The sequence below is a fragment of the Eumetopias jubatus genome, unplaced genomic scaffold (genome assembly GCF_037043125.1).
Source record: "Eumetopias jubatus isolate StellerSeaLion01/CBP00866 unplaced genomic scaffold, mEumJub1_p1.0 scaffold_6, whole genome shotgun sequence".
In the NCBI taxonomy this organism is placed as follows: Eukaryota; Metazoa; Chordata; class Mammalia; order Carnivora; family Otariidae; genus Eumetopias; species Eumetopias jubatus.
In genome coordinates this window covers 63,071,466-63,092,946 of record NW_028274812.1, presented here as the reverse complement: position 1 = coordinate 63,092,946, position 21,481 = coordinate 63,071,466, and the positions used below count along the sequence as shown (strand labels likewise).

General features: G+C 42.2%; 1 protein-coding gene and 1 pseudogene across 1 annotated transcript in view; one reads left to right on the top strand and one right to left on the bottom strand.

Annotated features, from left to right (window-relative positions):
- Nucleotides 1-12,014: 12,014 nt before the first annotated feature.
- The window catches only part of KLHL32 (kelch like family member 32), a 246,632-nt gene continuing 237,165 nt past the window's right edge, over nucleotides 12,015-21,481 (top strand). The window contains exon 1 of the mRNA XM_028104188.2: nucleotides 12,015-12,178. The gene's annotated coding sequence lies outside the window, so the exon portion shown is untranslated. The remainder of the gene's footprint in view (nucleotides 12,179-21,481) is intronic.
- On the bottom strand, nucleotides 14,530-14,900 carry LOC114210020 (large ribosomal subunit protein eL33 pseudogene; annotated as a pseudogene).

Below are 21,481 nucleotides of genomic sequence, written 5' to 3'. Positions count from 1 at the left end.
CTGCTTCTGTTCATTCTCCACTTCCTGGAACAGCTCTGAAGATTTTGAGCCCTCCTCAAGCATGGGTTTGTGGATGTTTACAACCTTGCTAAGATTAGGAAGGAGCATTAATGAAGTATTACCAAATGGCCTTCCTCACATACTTGCCCTGTTTAAGTACATCATAACTGTGATTACCCTTGGCAACAGCCCAGCAACTAATAAATTGAATCCTGCACATCCTATTGGACAGCAGCGGCTAATCAGACAACACTGTGATCTGTTTGGTCCTGGCACTTGTCTGGAAGATTCAAACTAACTGTAGTAGCCAGCCACTATGTTTGAAATATAATGTGGGGCCTATCCTGACTGTTGCTGGTGTTCATTTTTAAGTTCATACATACCAGTGGTATGGCAAATGTGTAACACCTGGGATCTCCCGGGAGAAAGTCTCGAATTTGTAGCATTTGATCATGTCCACAGTGTAAATAGTGCTACCTTGGCTAATGTCAACTTGATGTTCTAAAATTCCTGAAAATGGAACAGTAACTTTTTGCAAGTGGTGCACGTTGGCTCCAGCACACCACAGTCTGGATGCATGGGTAAAGGCACTATGTAAGCTTTATTTTCATAAATTATCATCCATCTTAAATTCATAAGAGTTAACTGTTCATGACTAGAAAAAAATTCAGAGAGAAAGCAGTGATTTTGAGAGTAGCCTGGCTTAGGTGATCTCTGGGTTTTTCCTTGGCATCTAAGTTTTTCATCATGCAGGCCAGGCCTAGCCCTGTTCCACCAGGGGGAAGGGCATGGTAGGCAGAATAATGGTCCTCAAAGATGTCCATATCCTAATGTTACCTTACATGGCAAAGGGGTGTTAAGGATGCAGATGGGATTAATGGTGCAAATCAGTTGACTTTAAAAGAGGGAGAGTATCCTGGATTATCCAGCATAGTTCAATGCAGTCACAGGGGTCCTTAGAGGTAGAAGAGAGAGAACCAGAGAGACAGCAGCGTGAGAAGGATTTGGCCCAAAGATCCTAGATTTGAGGATAAAGGACCCACAAGCAAAAGAATGTGGACCGCTTCTCGGAGCTGGCAGAGAGGCAAAGGAACAGATTATCTCTCCTAGTGCCTCCAGCCTTGCTGACAATTTGATATTAGCCCAATTAGACCCATGTTAGATTTCTACCCTATATACTGTAATATAATAAATTTGTGTTGCTTCACGCCTCCATATTTGTGGTAATGCAGTGGGAAACTAACTAAAGCATTACCACTATCACTGAGGACCCTCTGCATTTGCCAAGAACCTGCTTACCTTTGACTCCTTAGTCAGTTGGCTCCAAATCCTTGGCTCTGCAGCCTTAGCTGTGATTCTGCCTTTGGCCCTTTGATCTTGGTTGTATTTAATCTTGCTGGCATTTGAAACCTGGCTTTCCTAAATAAACTGATTTGTCTAACTCTCTTTACCAGAACTTATTGAGCAGGTACCCAGCCAGGTCACCCCGCATCATTCTCCTTATGAGGGAAAAGGGTATTTGTTTAGTCATAGTCCCAACACTGTTCCTGTCTTCCATTTCCTCAGTCCCCACTGTGTTCCACATTTCTAGCACCTAAATCCTAGACAATGACAAGAAACTTTCCTCCAAACCATTAGGAAGATCAACCCTCATAAGAGAAAGAGTGAGGGCGCCTGGGTGGCTCAGTTGGTTAAGCAACTGCCATCGGCTCAAGTCATGACCCCGGAGTCCTGGGATCGAGTCCTGCAGCGGGCTCCCTGCTTGGCAGGGAGTCTGCTTCTCCCTCTCACCCTACCCCTTCTTGTGTTCTCTCTCTGTCTCAAATAAATAAAAAAATTAAAAATCTTAAAAAAAAAGAGAGAGAGAAAGAGTTAATGTCACCTGTGTTTCCTGACGAAACTACAAACACCTAGGTTGGCATTCATAGCTTCCCTAATGTTGCCCCAATCTACTTTACTGAAGGGATTTCTAGATATTCCTTGACTGAAATGTACAATTCAATCACAATGGGCCTAAAGCTATTTTTTATTTCACAGCTTCTTAACTCATATCCATCATCTAATGAATAGTTACTGAGTGCTTTTCTAATACCTGTGCTGGGCATGGTAAATGGTACAAAAAGTAAGACCAAATAAAATGAGTAAAACAATGGTTATGCTGTTGAAGAACTCACAACCTAATGAAAGACATTAAAATATGTCCACAAAAGTTCAGTAACTTCTGAAAATGGATGACAGGGATACATGCCACATACCCTGGGAGCTCCGTGGAAGGAGGGGCCTAGTTTGTCTTCTTTGTGATTCTTTCCTCCACTCAGAAGAAGCTGTACTTTCAAGGAAAGGGCCCAGAGCTCAGGAGCTAGAAACCTGGATTTCAGCCCCAATTCTACAATAATTTCTTGGTGAATTAGGTGAATTGCTGAGTACTTATTCATGAAGAAAAAAAAACGGGATGGATAATACTCATAGAATTGGGAGTAGCAAGAGTGAGAATTAATAATGCTCTGTAATCTTAAAAAAAAGAACATGCCACTCCAAAATATTCCACTTTGGCCTAAGGATTATTTTTTTTTTTGCTGAAGGCAATTAAGAAACAGCAAACACACAAGGAGCTTCTTTTCTTCCCTCTTTGGGTTTAAACCCAAGATATAAATTTCCCTTTGTGGAGGTCCACCCCCTCTCCTCTCCTGTACCAGAAAGAGAACAACCCTTAACAATGGAGACAGAAAGTCAATACGGAGATGAGTCTGCACAAACAAACCTTACTAGAATAACCTTACCTCTCATTAGTTCCCCATGAGTCTGCACAAATAAACCTTACTAGAATAAACTTACCTTTTATTAGTTTCCCCCTATGTTTACCTTCCCTTAATTTACCACTCCCAGAAACCCAAACTCCTTTTCCCTTATCTTGTCACTTCTCCACAACTGATTGCCCTTTGTTAAAATGGTATATAAACCCCAGGGTCGAGCCACTTCTTTAGGCCTTCCCTTCTTTTCTATGAAGGCTTCAGTGTACATAAACATTAAAATACTGACATCAAATAAAATTTGTATGCTTTTTTTCTGTTAACCTATCTTTTGTTAGTTTCATTCATGGGTCTCAGTCACAGAACATAAAAAGGTAGAGGAAAAGCGTTTTTCCTTCCCTATACTTATTTAAATAAAACCTATTGTTTATGGCTGGGATCATATGCCATTTCCCCCCTTCTTTTATATACATATAGTGCTATTTTTTGTGGTCATCATTAAGGACTCCCCCCCCCATAAACTATTTGTACATAAATGTACAAGTCAATGAATTACTGTCAAATGAACAATCCTGAAGACAGGCATATTAGCCAAGATTCTTATGTTGGAAATGATAAGACTCAAATTAATCTAGTTTAAACAGAAGATGACAAGTTGCACACAAAATCAAATGGTGGGAAGTATGGGGATGGAGCTGGACTTGGGGTGACCTGGGACGAGAACACTATCACTTTCTCTCTCCCTATTCTCCCCTTGCTTTCTTCCTTCTCTGCTCCTCTCCGCATTGCATCATAGCCTCATGGTTTCAAGATACTTCCCCCCAAAGCCTCTTTCTTTACAGTCTCAGACCAGAAAAGAAATTCTCTCTCCTTGACTTAAAAAGAAAAACATCCTGGGATGTCTGGCTGGCTCAGTCAGAAAAGCACGAGACTCTTGATCTTGGGGTTCTGAGTTTGAGCCCCACAATGGGTGTAGAGCGTAAATAAATAAACTTAGAAGAGAAAAGAAAAGTAAAGAAAAAATCCTGGTAAAGGCCTATTGTCTGGCTGACCTGAGTTACATGCCCACCCCTCTGGTCAAGGTAGGGGGTCTGTTACCAGAAGAAGAATAAAGCAAGATAAAAGTCCTGGTGATGGAAAACAGTAGCCACAGACCCCGGGGCCATTTCCTGTTCAAAGGCCCAAATGATCATTACTTTCCCTACAGAGGAGGCAATCCTCTCTTTAATGTTGCAGGAGTGCTGTTATCCTAAAGGAAGCCAGAGATGAGGACCACGTTTAACATAAAAATACCAGAGGACTGATTTTTGAGGACAGAATAGCTTTTGTTCTTCAGACTGTCCCATAGGCTGGCTCTCTGCAACTCAGGTTGGAGTCTAGAGAAGGGTCTCTTTGTCTCAGCACAGTTAACATTTGGGGCCAGATACTCCTTGGTGTGGGGGGCTGTCCTGTGTTTTGCAGAATGTTTAGCCACATCCCTGGATTTACTCTCCAGATGATGGTATCACCCTCCCTCTCTAGTCATAAAAAATAGTAATGTCTCCAGACTATAGCCTCTGAGAGACAAGATTGCCTTTGGCTGAGAACCATTGGTCTGGAAGAAAGGAACGACAGGAAAAAAAAAAAAAGGCTCTGTGAAGAGGAAAGAGCTGATGTCCAAGGTGCCAGTGGGAGCAGCACTTAACTATGTCTGTGGTACCAAGGATGTGTTGGGTAGGTTAACAGCACTCCTTGGTGAGATACCTCTGAGACTACTTGATGTGGGGTGGCTGGTTTCTGTTAAGCAGACAGGCTGAAGCTGGAGAAATATTTTTGTTATTTTTGACAGTTATTATGACCTATTTTACCTTTGGGTTGAGGTGACTGGGAAACAGTAAAGTTTGAATGAAAGGATGATGTTCATGAATAAAGTTAACGATTTTTTTTTTTCTTAATGGCAGGGTTAAATTCATACATTACTGCTGTGGAATTAGAATTTTAGAAGTGTCAGTTATATTAATCTACATTACGCTACTGTAAAATAGGGATGAATTTCCTGTGAAAACTGATCCCACACAGATCATTCTAGAATTAGAAACTAAAATTCTCAGGTATTACCAAGTGTTCAATTTCAATGCCATGGTAAATGGCCTAAACATGGGAGAATGATCGAAACAGGGGCCCTGAGATATCTTTGCATGCAGTAGGTTACTCACCACTTTTTGTAAGAATTTATATCATTGAGAAGAACTTTCATGGTTTTGTTTTAAAATAACAATTCTGATTCAACCTGCAATGTGCTTTGCAGCAGTAATGGAGCAGGAGAGAAGATAATAAAAGAAGATGAAATTCTTCAGGTAGGTCTCCATTTAAAAGTTAAAGATCATGAACAGCTCTTGTTTTTTACCTGTGCAGCATCCCTTGCCCCTTATTGAGGTAAGAGAACATCACCCATTCCATGTGGCCCTGTCTTTCCCTCACCCCACCTCCCCACCCCGTAGCAATGGGCTCAGAACCTAGCCTTGGCTGGTTAGACTGCCCTGGCAATTTGCATCTTGAATGGAGTGATGTTATTTGAGTTCTGAGTCCTTCTCAAAGATGGGCTATTTGGGTTTTCCCTCCCAGTCCATCAATTCTCTGAGCCACTAGTATCCTTCTAATAAAGTATATTCTTGCTTAAGTGATCCAGAATCAGGTTCTGCCACTTAGAAGCCAAGAGAACTATAACTGGTAAAGAGGAGACTCCGACCAAAATATTGTGACTGGTTTGTCACCATGGCTCAAGAGAAAGAGAGGGAGAGTAAGCAAAGAGTATAGGATCAGAGCTGGTCTGTCCTGGCCGTGTGTTAGAGTATGGGATCCATTGATATGTGTTTTCATTTGTTTGTTTTTTAATCTTCCACTCACATCAAGCTTATACGCAGACATAGTGATGTAGGTGCTAATGTGGCCTGATTGATGTCAGGATTCCCAACATGTTTAATTATTTTCTGACTATGATGCCTACCATTGGCCAATAATGCAATCGAGAGTACTATCATACCCATCTTTATAGGTTGATTCTAAAAAGTGTTACTTTTTATTTACAAAAGCATTTTAATGCTATACATTATATTTGTGCTTCTCATAAAAGTTATAAATAGCACAGAAAGTTATAAAATAAATAAAAGAGCCACATGATCCCGTTTCCCAGAGAGAATAAAAATTTCACATCTAGGGTATTTCTAGATATAACTGATATGTTTTTGTTCTTGGTGTTTCTCAGTACTTGGGACTATTCTTCATTCAGCCAAGTAAGCATTTTACAAAACTTGCTTCAAAGAAGGGGTGACAGTAGAGACAATGGCTTGGGAAACAAACAACAAGCTAGATTTGGGTTTTATGGGTTTCAAAAGGCTAGGCCCCAGAGGGAAAGCAGGGTCTCGTGTGCCCGGAAACAGAAACAGTGTAGGGGAAAAACATGACGAGGAGGAACAAAGCTTCCTAACTGGGGAGGCTGGGGAGGCTTCCTTGAGTTCAAATGACGAGAAGATAGTGAAGACATGACAAGTGGGTATGGTCCCTAGAGCCAGGACAAGGGGCCTGGTCAAGAAGAATTCTTGGATGGTAGCCGAGTTGGCATCCAGAGATGGCATCCTCTACCATTGTGAGCACTGCCCATCACCAAGGCTTCATTCAGCTGAGCCCAATACAACTGTCACCTGTGCCAAAGGCTATACTAATTTTCCTTCCCACTGATGTCACACCACCTTCCAGGATCCAGCAAGAGAGGATCTCATCTGGGCCGTGAGAGAGGCTCATCCTGACCCTGTGGATGGCCAAGGGTGTGTGCGAGATAGCCCCCTAGATCAGAGGGTCCATGATAGTGGTGTGACAGGGAAAGTCCCAGTGTAGGGGGGACTGAATGAAGCCAGCTTGAGATTCACCCCTTTCCTCTCGAGCCAGTAAAATGGAAAAACACATGATCACACACACATCTCTCTCCTGCCCTCCCTCTCTTCCTCTACTTTTACACAAACTAGATCATATTCCTATTAATTTTCAACTTGCGTTTTTTTCCTCTCAGTGATATGTCTTTGGCATCAGTGTGTAAAGATCTACTAAATTTTTTTTAAAGATTTTATTTATTTATTTGACAGAGAGAGACACAGTGAGAGAGGGGAACACAGCAGGGGGAGCGGGAGAGGGAGGAGCAGGCTTCCCGCTGAGCAGGGAGCCCGATGCGGGGCTCAATCCCAGGACCCTGGGATTATGACCTGAGCCGAAGGCAAATGCTTAACAACTGAGCCACCTAGGTGCCCCATGAGCTACTAAATTGTTTTAATGGCCACTTTAAATCCTAATTGTTTGACTGTCTCCACATGATGGACTCTAGTTTTCCCTCCCCCTCCCCCTATCGCTTTCCCTCTTTCCCTCTCTTTCTTTTGAATATTACCAAACTATCATGAGTACCCTTTCACATAACATTTTTGCACTTTCCTTGAGCTAACTGTTGGCAGAGGTCATGGAGAGGACATGACTGCTGGTTGACCTGAGAGCTGGACCCAGGCAGTTAGAGGCCCCTCACCACCTCCTCTGTCCTCTGAAGGTACATTCAGCCCACCTTTCCCATAGTGTGAGCCACTGTAGGGACATAGTCTTGGATGGCACACATGACTGAACCCCGTTAAAGCCTCTATATATAAACTTTTAAGATTCTGGCAGGCAGGGGCAGAGATCTCCTTGTCCTGTGGCCACCAGAGACAAGCCTCTTACATAAGTTCCCTTGCTTAGTGAACCTGCCCCCTAGCAATTTGGAGTGCTCTGCCTCTTTTCTTTGGTCTCTCCTTGCCCTCCATGTACTAGGGCCAGTTTGTGAACCAACAGTAACCCTAGCATAGGGACGCCTGGGCGGTTTAGTCCGTTAAGCGGCTGCCTTCGGCTCAGGTCATGATCCCAGGGTCCTGGGATCGAGTCCCACATCAGGCTCCTTGCTCAGTGGGTAGCCTGCTTCTCCTTCTCCTTCTGCCTGCCGCTCCCCCGGCTCATGCTCTCTCTCTCTGTCAAATAAATAAATAAATAAATAAATAAAATCTTAAAAAAACCCAAAACCCTAGCATAAATTCCGGCAAGTGGAATTACTATACCAAGAAGTATGTGCATTTAAAAAAAAGTATAAACATCGACAAGTTGTCATCCAAAATGTTTGTATCCACTTGCATTCTCGAACGTTATTTATCCAGGGCGCCTGGGTGGCTCAGATGGTTAAGCATCTGCCTTCTGCTCAGGTCATGATCCCAGGGTCCTGGGATCGAGTCCCGCATTGGGCTTCCTGCTCCTTGGGAGCCTGCTTCTCCCTCTGCTTCTCTCTCTCTCTCTTTCTCATGAATAAATAAATAAAATCTTTAAAAAAAAAAGACAGTTATTTACCCAGATGCTCCCAAACACTAGGTATTATAATCTTCTTACATCTTTGCCAATCTGATACATGAAAAAAAATTTATTTTAAAATTTACTTTACTGTAATAATGACTGAGAATCCCTTTGCATTATGTTTGTACCTACTTAGTACTACAATTAAAATATTCTGTCTTGTGGGTAGGGACTATTTTCTATTCAGCACAGTAAATATTTACTGAGTGTCCATTATGTGTCTAGTTGCTTAGACTGAATTAGACTAAAAACAACATAAACAACAATAGTGCTTGGCACCAGAGAATGTGGCAAAAAATACAATCAAAATGTTAATGGTAAAAGACTTTCCCATGGTATAACTGGTTTTGAGTGATACTGGTTCCTGACGAATAGCATGAATTAGCTACAAAATGTACCCATAGGTAATGAATAAATTGAGGTGTTAGCCAGAGTTATTTCATATTTTCTGCTTGAAAACTGGATAATATCAGCCCCAAGTAAAATTCGGTATTAGCCTAATTAATAACAATCTGTTCTCTCTGGAAGTACGGGAATTAGAAATCTGGCTCAGTGACTCCTTAATGTCATTACTGGTTTGTAACAGAAAACCATGAGTGTGGCATTAAGAATGACACTTACTTTCTCATTTGCTACGGGACAAGGCAGTTATAGCAGGTGTTTGTTCTGGAGTTGAAGAAGGAGCTATGCCATAGCTCTCTTTTATGATGTAGTTTTAGGTAGAAATCTGAGCTTTCTAGAGACAGTTTCAACTCTGATCATCATATATAGATTTTATAAAAGCTTGATAACACTAAATTTATGCTAGGCTTTCACATCTTGGTTCATGGGCAAGGTGATGAGAGATGGGGGGAGAGAAAGCCACAAAAATGTACTGTGTTCCAAAATGCTTCCTAAAGTGTGTGAAGGGGTAAGCTAAAAAAGAAAAAGTATTCTGTACTCAACCAAACTCTAGGATAGTTGTTAAAAAAAGTGAAAGAGGTTTCTTTACTGCAAGATCTCAGAGTCTTTAAGTACAACAATGTGACAGGGAGCGTTTTCGGTGTTACCCCAACTTATTTGTCCTGGGCTCCCTATTTCCTCTGTGAACCCCAGCTTATTTGTCCTGGGCTCCCTATTTCCTCTGTGAATGTATGTTGCTTTCCAGCCACCCAGGGTCCGTTTCTTGTCTTAAATCTGGTGGGGCCTTGATCAGGGGTCCCTCCCTACCCCAGCTACAATTTAGGACAACTGAAAGCTAGAATCTGCTTTGGGAGTATCACAGAGCAATAGACTCGGGTGTACCCATTGCAGCAGTGGAAGGCACGTGATCATGACATTTTTGCCCCAACATGATCTTCTTATCACGGCTTCTGTGCCCTTGGGAATTGCTCTAACTTCTGCAGGCTTCTGAGCCTGGTTGTGTGGGCTGACTGCCCATTGATTCTTAGAACTCCTGTTATCGTTCCATCAAATTCCTTTTTGCTTAAGTTGGTTGGAGTAGTTTTTTTTGTCACTTTGCAACCAAAAGATCCACACTTTTTATTTTTCTTTCTTTAGCTTATCTCTCACAATATCATTACATTGAAACAGGGACAATGCCTATTTATTGACAACTGAAAGCCTTACACCAATTAACACTGCTTAACACATTCTGAGAGTTCAAAAAAAAATTGTTGAACAAATGACTAGTATTTCAAAGAACAGGTTTGGGGAAGCATTGTTTTAAGCTATTTTCTCTATGAGGAAAACGATCATATGTAATGGTACTAAGCAGAGAAATAGTGCCTAAAATCTACTTGCTTTTCTAGTAACAATATACCAGAATACACATTTGTGTTGGGTTCTGATGGTTGTCTAGCAAACTATGGAGTCCCTTATTTTAGAGAAATAAAAGTTTTTTAATAAAAAAATCTATACTTTAAATCAACCTTAAGGAGTCCCTTAGGGGAGAAAAATGCCCTCTCTGAACCAGATATTTTACTCTACACTTAACATATATTTTCTTAGTCAATTCCTCAATATCTGTCAGCCAGCAATTTTTATTGAGCCCCTAATATGTGACTGGCGTTGTGCTAGTGGGTTGGATTACCTATGATGTACAAGAAAGACCCATCTTGGACAGTAAGAGACCCTCACACAGATGGTGAGCTGGTGGCGTAAAGACTTTTTTCCCTATGTAAATATAGTTATATTCTTTGTTCTTTCAATTTAATTATTTTTAATAAGTACCTTTTGTTTATTCTAAACAAATAATCCAATCAATATAGATGGGTTTAAAATTTTAAATGCATTCACTTTAGTGACCAATATTTTATGAATCTTAAAGAAGTGTTTATTTATTGACAGCACTGATAGTATTTCGGGTTTAAACATGCTTTCCCATTTGATCTTCTGGTATAAAACCTCACCCAATGAAAAATACCAAATTGCATATGAAAAATTCTGGAGAATAGTACTGCAACTAATGTTCACAGTTGTCATTCTTCCAGGGCTGCTAGCTAAGTAGGTCCCCAGAGTCCTAAAGTCCAAATATCAATTCCATGGGAATTAAGGACTGGAATCCAGAGAGTCAGGCCCCAAGGGGTGGGGGGAGCAAACAGTCCCACAAAACCTGTGGGTCTGAAAGTGAAAAAACTGCTGAGCCATTGACTTGAGACTAACAAATATTAAGGACATCTCAAAATAGATCAAGGCACTGTTCCTAGCCCAAGTGTAGAAGAACACAAACTTGCAAGAGATAGGACTTAACATTCTGTGAAATTCCATCTTTGTAGTAGTTTAAACCCTGAACTTCTACAAAATACAGTTTACCCCAATTTAGAGTTTCATTCTTCTTTTACCTGACGGCTTAACTCTACATCGGACCAAGATTTTCAATGCAAAAGTGGAATATGGAATATTTTTACCTATTAAAATTATTCACTTTGCTTAAGTGTGTATTGTAAGCATGTTTTACACAGGAATGACATCAATGACCCCCAACTGGCACAAGAGTGGGTCAGGCCCTGGAATTTAACTGAGGTGTTCTGGGCTGTGGTCTGTTTGCTGTGTTAATGCTGAATTAGCTGCAACCAAATACCCCTCCTCATTCTTAGGTTCAGGGCTTCCCTCCAACCTCAGAGTTACTGTGAAATCACGCTCAGCACTACCATGAAGACGAAAAGGGGCGGCTAAGAATAGGGGCAATGTGAACTTGACAAGTCAGTAGGGTCAAGGTCACGGAAGAAGAGGGACAGTGCTCTGTGGTCACAGCGTCGGTTCCCACAGGTTGCTCCCAGCCCCGGGAAGAGAGCCTGGGAACACGCAAGTTGGGTTCCCGGGTCTCGCCCGTCGCAGGCGGGGGCGCAGCTCTGGCTGCACGCTGTGCTTGCGACCCAGCAGCCCACAGCGCAGGTGCCAAAGAGCACGAAGGGGGGCTGCGCGGAGGAGGGGGGCTTCCGGGGAGAGCGGGCGCGCGCGCTGGCTCGCCGTCGGAAGCGGGGCGGAGGGGGTGGGGGATGGAAAGCGCAGCGTGCGCGCCTCCCCGGTGGCGGGTGTGGGGGGAGGGGAGCGTGCGCGCGGGCTCGCCGACGGAGGGGGAGGGGCGGGCGTGCGTGCGGGCTCGCCGGAGGCGGGAGGGGGCGGAGCCGCCTCACGGTCTGAGCCAGCCCCAGGGTCCGCCAAGGTGCGTCTCCAGGCAGCTGGGGTCGCCTGGGGCAGAGTGAACGAGGACGCGCCACCTGCCCTGCTGGCTGCTGCTTTTTATTTACTAGCAAACACTGTTACCCCGCGGGAGAGTCGGGGACCGCGCGGGCACACACACACACACACACACACACACACTGAAAAACGCGCGCGCGGGCGCGCACACACACACACATACACACACAGACATACATGCTACCGATCTTGTCTTCACAACCGCATCCCCAAACCGACAGTGCGAAGCTTACTGCGGTTTCTCTTAACCTCAGCATCGTGGGGAGAAGCAGAGCCGTTGTGCATCAGGGAGCGCCCGGTGCCTGCGCTGCCGCCTCGGGTACATACATAACCCAGCAGACCGCTCACCCCATCGGGTAAGCCAGTCTCTCCTTGTAACCTGTTCGGGGTAGATGCCTGCGGACCGGAGGGAGGGGGTGGGAGGCTGCTGGTGCGCCACTGGGGGCGAGACCGGAGTTGAAATTTCAGGGGTATGCAGCCCGTGCAGCTCGACCAGCGTCGTCTAGCGGGAGCAATTACTACTCCAGTTACTTATTCTACCAACCTTGGAGTTGCTCCCCCGCCTTCTCCCCTTCCCCCAGCCAGAGATGTACTGTGCTCCTTGGTTGCCAAGGAGACTTCCTTAAACATCAGCCTTGGGACATTTATTGAAATAACTGGCTTTTTAAAATGATGCTGTTATTTATTTTGATTTTTAAAAATAAAATACACACTGAGGACCATGTGGTAATTTGGCAATCGTTAATAGGTATTCTGGGCATGGTTTCATCCAACTTCAAGAAAAGGGGTAAGGCACTTGATGGTATGCTTTAAAACGGATTCGTCAGATGAATTTTTCAACAGACTGTGTCTTGAATCATAAATTACTCCCATTTTGGTGATCTTGTAAAGAACAATGAGTCCAGTGAAAACCCCTTTTTCCCTCTATATCCACATTATATCTTGCTGTTCACTCAGGCATGATTATCTTAACACGAAAAGTGAAAGAGGAATTAATTGTGGTTCCCCACACAAGGATGATCTGTTATAAATTGACCAGAACAGGAATACCTCAGTAAATTCCTAATGTAAGGAGATAGCACTCATGACAAAAATCTTTGCTAACATTTCTATGTCCACTGCATCATTTAAGTGCAGTTTTCTGCACCTCTGCCCATTTCTAAGAAGATTCTGTTTTCTTTCAGGTCCCTCAGTGTTTTATTTTTTTGCATATATGTTTATATGTTGATAGGTATAGATGTAGAAATTGTGCTGTGGCCTATTACTTCAGATACTAAGGTTTTGGAGCTTATATTGAAATGTTGAAAGGAAGGAGGCACAGAGAAAGCTTTATAGGTTCTTTTGGGTTTTTCTTTGTTTGTTTCTTTGTTTCTGTTGGGTTGGATCCTTTACTGGAGCACTGGGTGAGCCCCAAGGAGGAGGTCATTACTCCTTATCTCCCAGGTACCCCTAATGACTGGGCTGTCAGTTTTACTTTGAGGCCTCAGGTGCCTGGTGGGTGAACTGAAAACAGCACTTGAACGGATCAGCTATCCAATTTCATACCTTCATTAGGAACAGAAATGACCTAGTAAAGATCCACTGACATTCAACAGTTCATTTTCTTTTCCTTTGGTATTTGTTCATCTTTTTACCTCTTATTAAATGAGGCAAGGAAATATATCAAATTTTTTTCATTTAGATTTTAAACTGTGCCATACAGAGTGTAGTAATATGAAGAGCAAGGAAACTAGTAATAGCTGAGGCAGGTAGAGGGCATTTATGCAACTGACAGGGGGCTGGCAAATGAATAAAGATGACAAATATTTTATATTACAATTTACAGAGTACTTTTCCTACGCTTCTTTTTATTCCTCACAACAACCTTGTGAGGTCAAGGAATTATCTTCAGTTTAAAGCTGAGGGACCAAGACTCAGAGCTTGTGGAAGGTCATGGAGCAAGTGAATGGGGAAGCCCTTTTTGGATCCAAGTTCTTTGCCTTTAAAAAAAATCCTGTGTCTGTCTTATTTATTTATTTATTTATTTATTTATTTATTTTTAAAGATTTTATTTATTTATTTGACAGAGAGAGAGCACAAATAGGCAGAGAGGCAGGCAGAGGGAGAGGGAGAAGCAGGCTCTCCACTGAGCAGGGAGCCCGATGTGGGGCTTGATCCCAGGACTCTGGGATCATGACCTGAGCCAAATGCAGCTGCTTAACCCACTGAGCCACCCAGGCTCCCCATCCTGTGTCTGTCTTTCCAAAAACAGGTAAGATAAGGAGTGCAGCAGGCCCAGTGGGGGCCATGTGGGAGAGAGGCTGTGGATTGTGGCCTTTGGAACATACAAACCACTATAAAAAGGGCAGTTCCAACTCTACTATAGCTGATTGTTGTCACCCCGGCTCTAAAACATTCTAGTTTTTCAAGGGAAACAGAAGCTTACATATTTTTATGTGAAGGGCCCTTAATTTTATAAACTATAAGGACCACATTAAAAGTGTATTTAGGCCACATAAGACCTGTGGCCTACCAGTTGCAATCTATAGTTACTGATTTCTCATTCAATTCATAACTATTTTTCTCTTACATCCATCAAATACATCCATCATTATATGAGTGATTAGGAGTTTTCTGGTTTTGATATTAAAATCTAAAAAATGTGCCATATCCCTTCTTCTTCTTCTTCTTCTTCTTCTTCTTCTTCTTCTTCTTTTTTTTTTTACAAGAGAACAAATCTACACCTTTATTTACTTTTCATTAAATTTAAATCCTTGAGGGGTACAGCACCACATGGATTCTGTGGCCAATGGCTTTAGCAGGAAGGTTGCTTCGGAATTTGGCACGAAGCATGCCACTGTTGCCATGAGCACGAGTTACTTTTCCCCAGATTACTCTGGTTTTGTTTGGTTTGCCACCAGGAGTCACTGTGTTGTTCTTTGCTTTGGACACATAAGCACATCTCTTGCCTAGATAGAATTCCGTTTCATCTCGAGGATAAACAGTTTCGATTTTAAGAAGAGCTGTGTGCTCCCTCTGGTTCCGGAGACCCTGCTTATAGCCAGCAAAAATGGCCTTGGACCACAGCCTTCCAGACATTATTAGGCGTTATAGGAGTCCTGTTCCCAGCAGGCCTCCACAGACTCCAAGATGGCGGAAAAAGCCATATCCCTTCTTCAATAGACAGGTCCAAGTTTGTTTTTTAGGGCTCCTAGGCCTCTCGCTTATACCTCAGAGAAAATAAAAGAACATGAAGGACCCCAAAGGAGGAATTTTTTAGTCTAGTGAAACAAAAGCCTTTATAGCTTAAAAGTTCTTATGTTCCTCAATTTTTTTTTTTTTTCTGGGCATATACTATAAACGATAGAAAAACTAGGTTGAGTACGTGACATTGTAGGAAGAGGTAGAATAAAAAGTTAGTCAGAAAAAGGAGCATTCTGAGCCTTTCAATGAAAACTTCTCATTAAGGTTTTAGGTAATTAGCTAAAACCCACCGTAGAATACTGCAATATTCCAAAGGAATGAAAACATGAATGGGAACCCCCAAAGGATATTCACTTCTAGGACTCTGACATAGAGAATGCTGTTTACTCCTTCAATAACAGCATCTTATAAAGAAGCATAAACCTTTTGAGAAGCTGCCACCTTCTCATGTTTCTACTAACACTACAGAGATGTCAGTGAACTTCACTGAAGAGGACCTGGTGGGGTCAGAAAGGAGTTATTTATGTCATTTCTTTTGTGGATCCAAAAAGATGTAGTTTAAAAAATAAAAGAAGCCAAGATTTGCACAGTGGCCTCTAATAGTTCTCTTATTTTAAAATCCCCCTCTAGAAGGATGCTTTAATAGTAAATAAATGCATTTCAGTTTTCAGTTCATGGAAATATGTTGCATCTCTAGTAAAGCACTATGCAGATGTTAGTTAATACTAATGTGACAAAGTTCTGGCTTGGTGCTCTAGAAGATAACAGCTCTGCCTTCAAGGATTCAGAGCAAACACACTACTGCTCCAGGCAGTTTCCATTTTTCCAGCCCCTTCTATGTTTTCCCAGTATGGAAAACTACTTTCTAAATTGTCTTCCTGATGTCCCTATACAGTAAGGGTCTTGTTTCCATTGTATAGATAGAGAACCTGAGACTATGTGAAGTTAAACCAGACCCATGAAAGACAACTTTAAACCTCAGCAGCTCTCCTCACTTCCCACCTCTCCTCTGCCGATTACCTAATGGATGTTATAGACATGTACATAACTGTGCTTTTGAGGCAGTTGTGTGTTAAATGCTTTAATAGTGATACCAGATGCTATAGAAACGCTGATACAGGGAAAAATTAAAAGGTGTGCTGACTGTGGAGATCAGATTATTCCTGTGTAGGAGGAGGATTAGTGTTGGACCCTGACGGCCGGGTTTGATTCTGGTAAATGAAGATCCCTTCAGCTATGGAAAGAGGGTAGGCTCTGTGAGACAGTCCGTTGGAAATGTGAATTGAGAGGATCATGCTCGTGATGTCTGATATTGCTGAGCTTATCATTGTTGCTGAAGGGATGACACAAGCTGTGGTAAGAAATATGGTCTCCAAGTTGGAGTGCATCAAGAACACAGAAGTAGGGGTGTGTGGCAGGAAGTAGAGCAAGACATGGTGGTGAAGGAGACCCAGAGGGGATTTGTAGACATAGAGGAGAATCTGGAGATAGGACTGATTCTTCTGAAAGACTGACATAAGGGCAAGGGACGAACAAAGTATTATGTTCTCTATACAGAGTCTGGTACACAGTAAATACCCATGAACTATTATGGTGTGTCTGTATTCTTAACATCCAACATCTGGCACATGGTTTCCTCTCATGATACCACTTTTCGGTGGAAGGAAGGCATACATAGATATTTTACCTGAATTCAGCTGGAGTGGTCAAATATCTGGATTTTCAAGAATGGGCAAGAGATTGTGCAAATTAGATGAGAAGAGAAGAACACGTCAATGTAGACTTTTTCTTTTAGTAGGGCCGTAGACTTAGAGGTTAGGGAGGCTCTGGCAGATGCACATTTTGATGTTGGATATACCTTTGATGAAGTCTCATCTGTGGGACAAGTGAGGAGAAATGTAAGCTGCTTGTTAGCTATTTGAAAATATATACTCATACCCAGAGTGACCAATAAATGTACTCTGCTCTTCATCTTGTTCGGGTCAGTCTTTTTGTTACCTGAATGGAGATATGAAAAAAATGTGACAACCAAGCAGAAGTCAGATTTTTTTAAGAGTTTATTTATTTGACAGAGAGAGAGCAAGAGAGCATGAGCAAGAGAGCACAAGCAAGGGGCAGAGGGAGAGGGACAAGCGGACTCTCCGATGAGCAGGGAGCCCGTTGTGATGTGGGGACCCTGGGATCATGACCTAAGCTGAAGGCAGACGCTTAACCTACTAAGCCACCCAGGTGCCCCCCGATTTGGTTTTAAGTACTAGATCGGCAGGGAGTGAGGAGGAGAGCTACCTGTTAGAATAGTGGGCACAAGGTAACGGGATGAAATGAAACAAACATGTCATAGCTCGCTAGAGTCTAGCACTGAAGACATTTGGCATGAGAGGAGTTTGCTTTAAAGTTGGGGAGATTTTAACTCCCATCAAGTACGATATACACCAGTATGATGATTTACTTTTCACGGATCTATGTGGCGAGTAATGGAAAATATTCTGAACAAATGATGTGAGGAGTCTGTCTTTCTAACCTCGCTTTTTGGTGACAGTGACGATAGACCAGTGGAGACAGTCTCTGTGCTAGGTAGTACCTTACTCCCCTTTCCTTGTCCTTATATACTGGTTCACATTATTTCAGAGTGTCTTTCAGTGTGGAGAGTAGAACTTGTGAATTTATCCTAGAACATCTTAGTTTCCTTCTTACTGGGACTTAATAGATGGGATTTATTTTGTTCACCTTTCCCTGGTCCTGTAGTATCTAAGCGGGTTGTTCATTCCCATTTCCTTCTCGCTGAGATCTTTCCTAAGCTGAGGAAGCACCAAACTTAACTGCATATTTTTTTGTTCTTGCCTTGTTTCACATGCACACTGCAGTACATTAATGCATTGAATTTAATTTGATTTAGACATACGACATTATAAATTTTGGACTAGAAAGAACTGTATATAAAAACGGTATTTGCAAACTCAATTTGGAGTCGTATTAGTTCCGCTTATGGCAAAAACACAGAAAGCTGTAAGTTTGTCTAAATTAGTTTTGCAAGGTTGAAATTACCGACCTGATAAGATGATTTTTAAATGAAGAAGGAAAATCTTTGGCAGTTTTCATAGACTCTTGACTTTCTTCTACATGTTTATTTGAGGCATAATATATTCCTTATTTCATGCCAGATGAACCAGTTCCAGCTACTTAGAAACAGGGCTCCCCCCGCCCCCCCGCCGCCACAACCGGTTTGGCATACAGGATATTGATCTAGAATAAGTAGTCCCATTCTGGCTGATTGCTTCAGTGGGAACACGTTCAGTGCTAATGGGACAGAAGCCAAGAGCAGTGGAGGAGGCATTTTGCAATTTTTTATGACATAAGTTCTGGTACCTCATTTTAAATCATTACTTAGAAGCCTTATTATTTATGAGTTTTAGTTCTTCAATTGTATGTGCAAGGTAGCATGGCACAGCCCATAGAACATGAACCTTGGGGCCTGGATTTGATACTAAATCTGACACTTCCTGGCTCTGTTATCTACAGTCTGCCTACATATCCCCTGTAGGTCCCGTTTTCCTCATCTCTAAAATGGGAATTCTGTTACCTAGATTCTAGGGCTATTCTGAGATTAAATAAAATATGCCTAAGAAACATCTAGCACAGTGCCTGGTGCAAAATAAAATTTGGGTACTTACTAATTCTTTCCCTTTGCCTCTCCTTACAGCCCTACCTTTGCCTTCCTCAACATGAGGGTAGGATACACTTAAATTTCATGTACCATATAAAATGTCTTAATGTGGTCTGCCAGCCTTAGAGAGGAGCTAGATTCTTAGTATAATGGAGTTTTGAGTGAGTGAGTGGCCTGGCAAGCTACCTCCGCCTCTTTTCTACAGGCCCTTGAGGCCCAGCCTGGCCACAGGAAAAAGGAGGGAGGGTCCATTTCCTCCTGCCTAGGCAGCTCAGAGGGCTCTATAAGGCTCTCCTCAGGGGTCCCCATCTGTAGGCAGCTCAGAAGCACCCCTTGTGTTCCCTGTGGAATTAGTAATAGCAGTACCCAGTACTTGGCCAGTACAGACTGCCTAGCCTTTCTGTGAGGTCAAGGTCTATTTGCCTACATTTTTCTGGACAACTAGGGGTTTCCCTTCATGGAGAATTAATGTAAATTTTATGAAAAGGTCAAGAGCTCACCAGGCTCAAAGAAAAAACTCCTCAAATTCTCTTTCAAGTCAGATAGGATTAAAGGCTTCCCGAAGAGAATACTTTCCAGTTAAGTCTGTTTTTTTTTTTCTTTGTTCTCTGCACCACTATCTGCCCTTCCCCCACCCCCACCCAGTAACAACTCATCCTCACAAGAGGTGGAGTAATTTTTCTACTTTTTTGATATCGTCTAGTTCTCTGATTACCTAGGAGTCCAGATGAGGTCAGTGTGCCTTGACTTTTTTCAAGGTCACCCCCCTGTAGCCTGTGGACTAGGGGTAATCCAGGCAGTGGTGGGGGCTGCAAGCCATCCACTGCACTGGTGACTTTTGTAGTAGTGATGACAAAAAACTGTAATTATAGGAAGGTAACCCAAACAGTAAATTTTAGGAATCCATATACCAAGCTAAATTTTGTTTTTATCGTATAATCAATCACAAAGCACCTCCTTCCAGAAAAGACTATTTTGTGTGCTACCCGCACGCTGTGCATATGTACATATGTGCTTATTTTGGTGTTTCTTTAAATATGTTGCAATTGAATAATTCAGCTGTATTTTTAGTCGTTGGTGAGTACTATTAGTTCGTATACCTAAAATTAAAAAAGGCTTAGGGAATTGTTTAATGCTAAATTTGCGATCGTTTGTCAAAGACAGAATATCCTTCACCTGTTTCTTTTATCTCTATGCATTCAGAAGAGAATGTATTAAAATTAAATTCAAAAAAGGTTTGATGTATAGTGGGTATTATAGTTAAAGGGAAGCGTGGATTCTACAATGAAAAATACAGTAGCCAAGATGGTACCAGTGCCAGCAAAGTTGCAAAATCATCTTACTATGAAAAAAATGTCTACTTAAAATATGAAGATATTCTTGACCACTCCCCAAGTGATAGCTATGGTTATTATTTTGGAAATTTAGGTTCAGAACTGAGGTAGATATCTGAATGAAAGAGATTTATTTTGGTAGCGTCTCTTTGTGACTTGCCCCCTCACCTACTCTGTTTGACATTCCCCGAAAGGAGACATTTTTTGTAACGCTGTCACTATGATAGGCAGTCGTGTAGATAAAATCCAGGAACCCTTCAGCTTCGAAGATTCACTAGTCTTTCCCAGGCTGATGTCCAGGAGCTGATATGGCTGATTGGTTTTTTTGAGAATTCCAAGCCTCAAGAAATAGGGAATGAAGGTTTTGGTTCTTTCTTCTATGAAAACGTTAATTACCTACAATCTGATTTAATTTGGGACCAGCTTATCTTCTTCAGCTTTGGGTCAAAGCTATTTATCATTTCTTGAAGGTATTTAATATCACCTATAGATAGGGCTTCCTAATTGATCAGATGTCATTTGAGAAACCCATGCACAGCCCTTAGGCCTTTCTACACAGCATTTAATTAGGCTTTTTACTGAAATCCTAATTTGTGACTCTTAGTGTCATCTGTAGGGTTTTATGACAAATTTCCCTTCTCTGACCTTGTAATGTTTTACAAAGTTGTCCATTTTTGATTTCTATCAGTGTTGCTCACCAGAAGTCCACAGTTAATTTATTATTGCCACATTATATTGTTTTAAAACGGAATATTAATATATATGATGTATGTAACTGTCAATGGGTTTGCAGATGTGCGTGAAGTTCTTTGGCCAGCACATTCTCTCCTGGGGCTAACGGTTTGGTGAGCATGGAATTGGGACAGGAGGTGTTAGTTATATGGTGTAACTATGTGGCACCAACAGCCCTACATATTGTCTGTGAAATCGAGGATATACTTCACCTCTGGGTAAAGGGCCTAATGGGGCATAAAATTCCCAGACCCTCTAACTACGTGCCTTGATTACTGAATTTTTCTTTTTGGTCACTGTATTACTAGAGTTCTTCTGCTTCCTCTATATTGACCTCTTTTTGAAAAACCCATCTGGTGATGGTTTCAGAATTTTATTGCCATCATTCTTTGTTCATGTTGTGAGCTTACAGTGCCTCAGTCAGCAGCTACGGGTATACTGTTCCCCTTTTGACTAAGAGACAGAAGAAAGGATGTAAGGATACCTCTTGCATTATGGTATCAAGTGAGACCACCTCATGGGTTGGATGCACTGTTAACCCAGGTACTTAGGAAGCTTGGGCTCACTGATGCCAGAGCTTTTCTTAGGTTCAGGTGTCTCTCCTTACCTGGAGCCTCATGGTTGACCTGAGGGATGGGTGTGTGTTGAGAATTTCAGGGGAGGGTCACCCACCAGTATCTCCGCCAGGAAAGAGGATCATCTCACAGGAGCTAACCACATTTCCCTCCCTGGCCAACTTCCAGGCC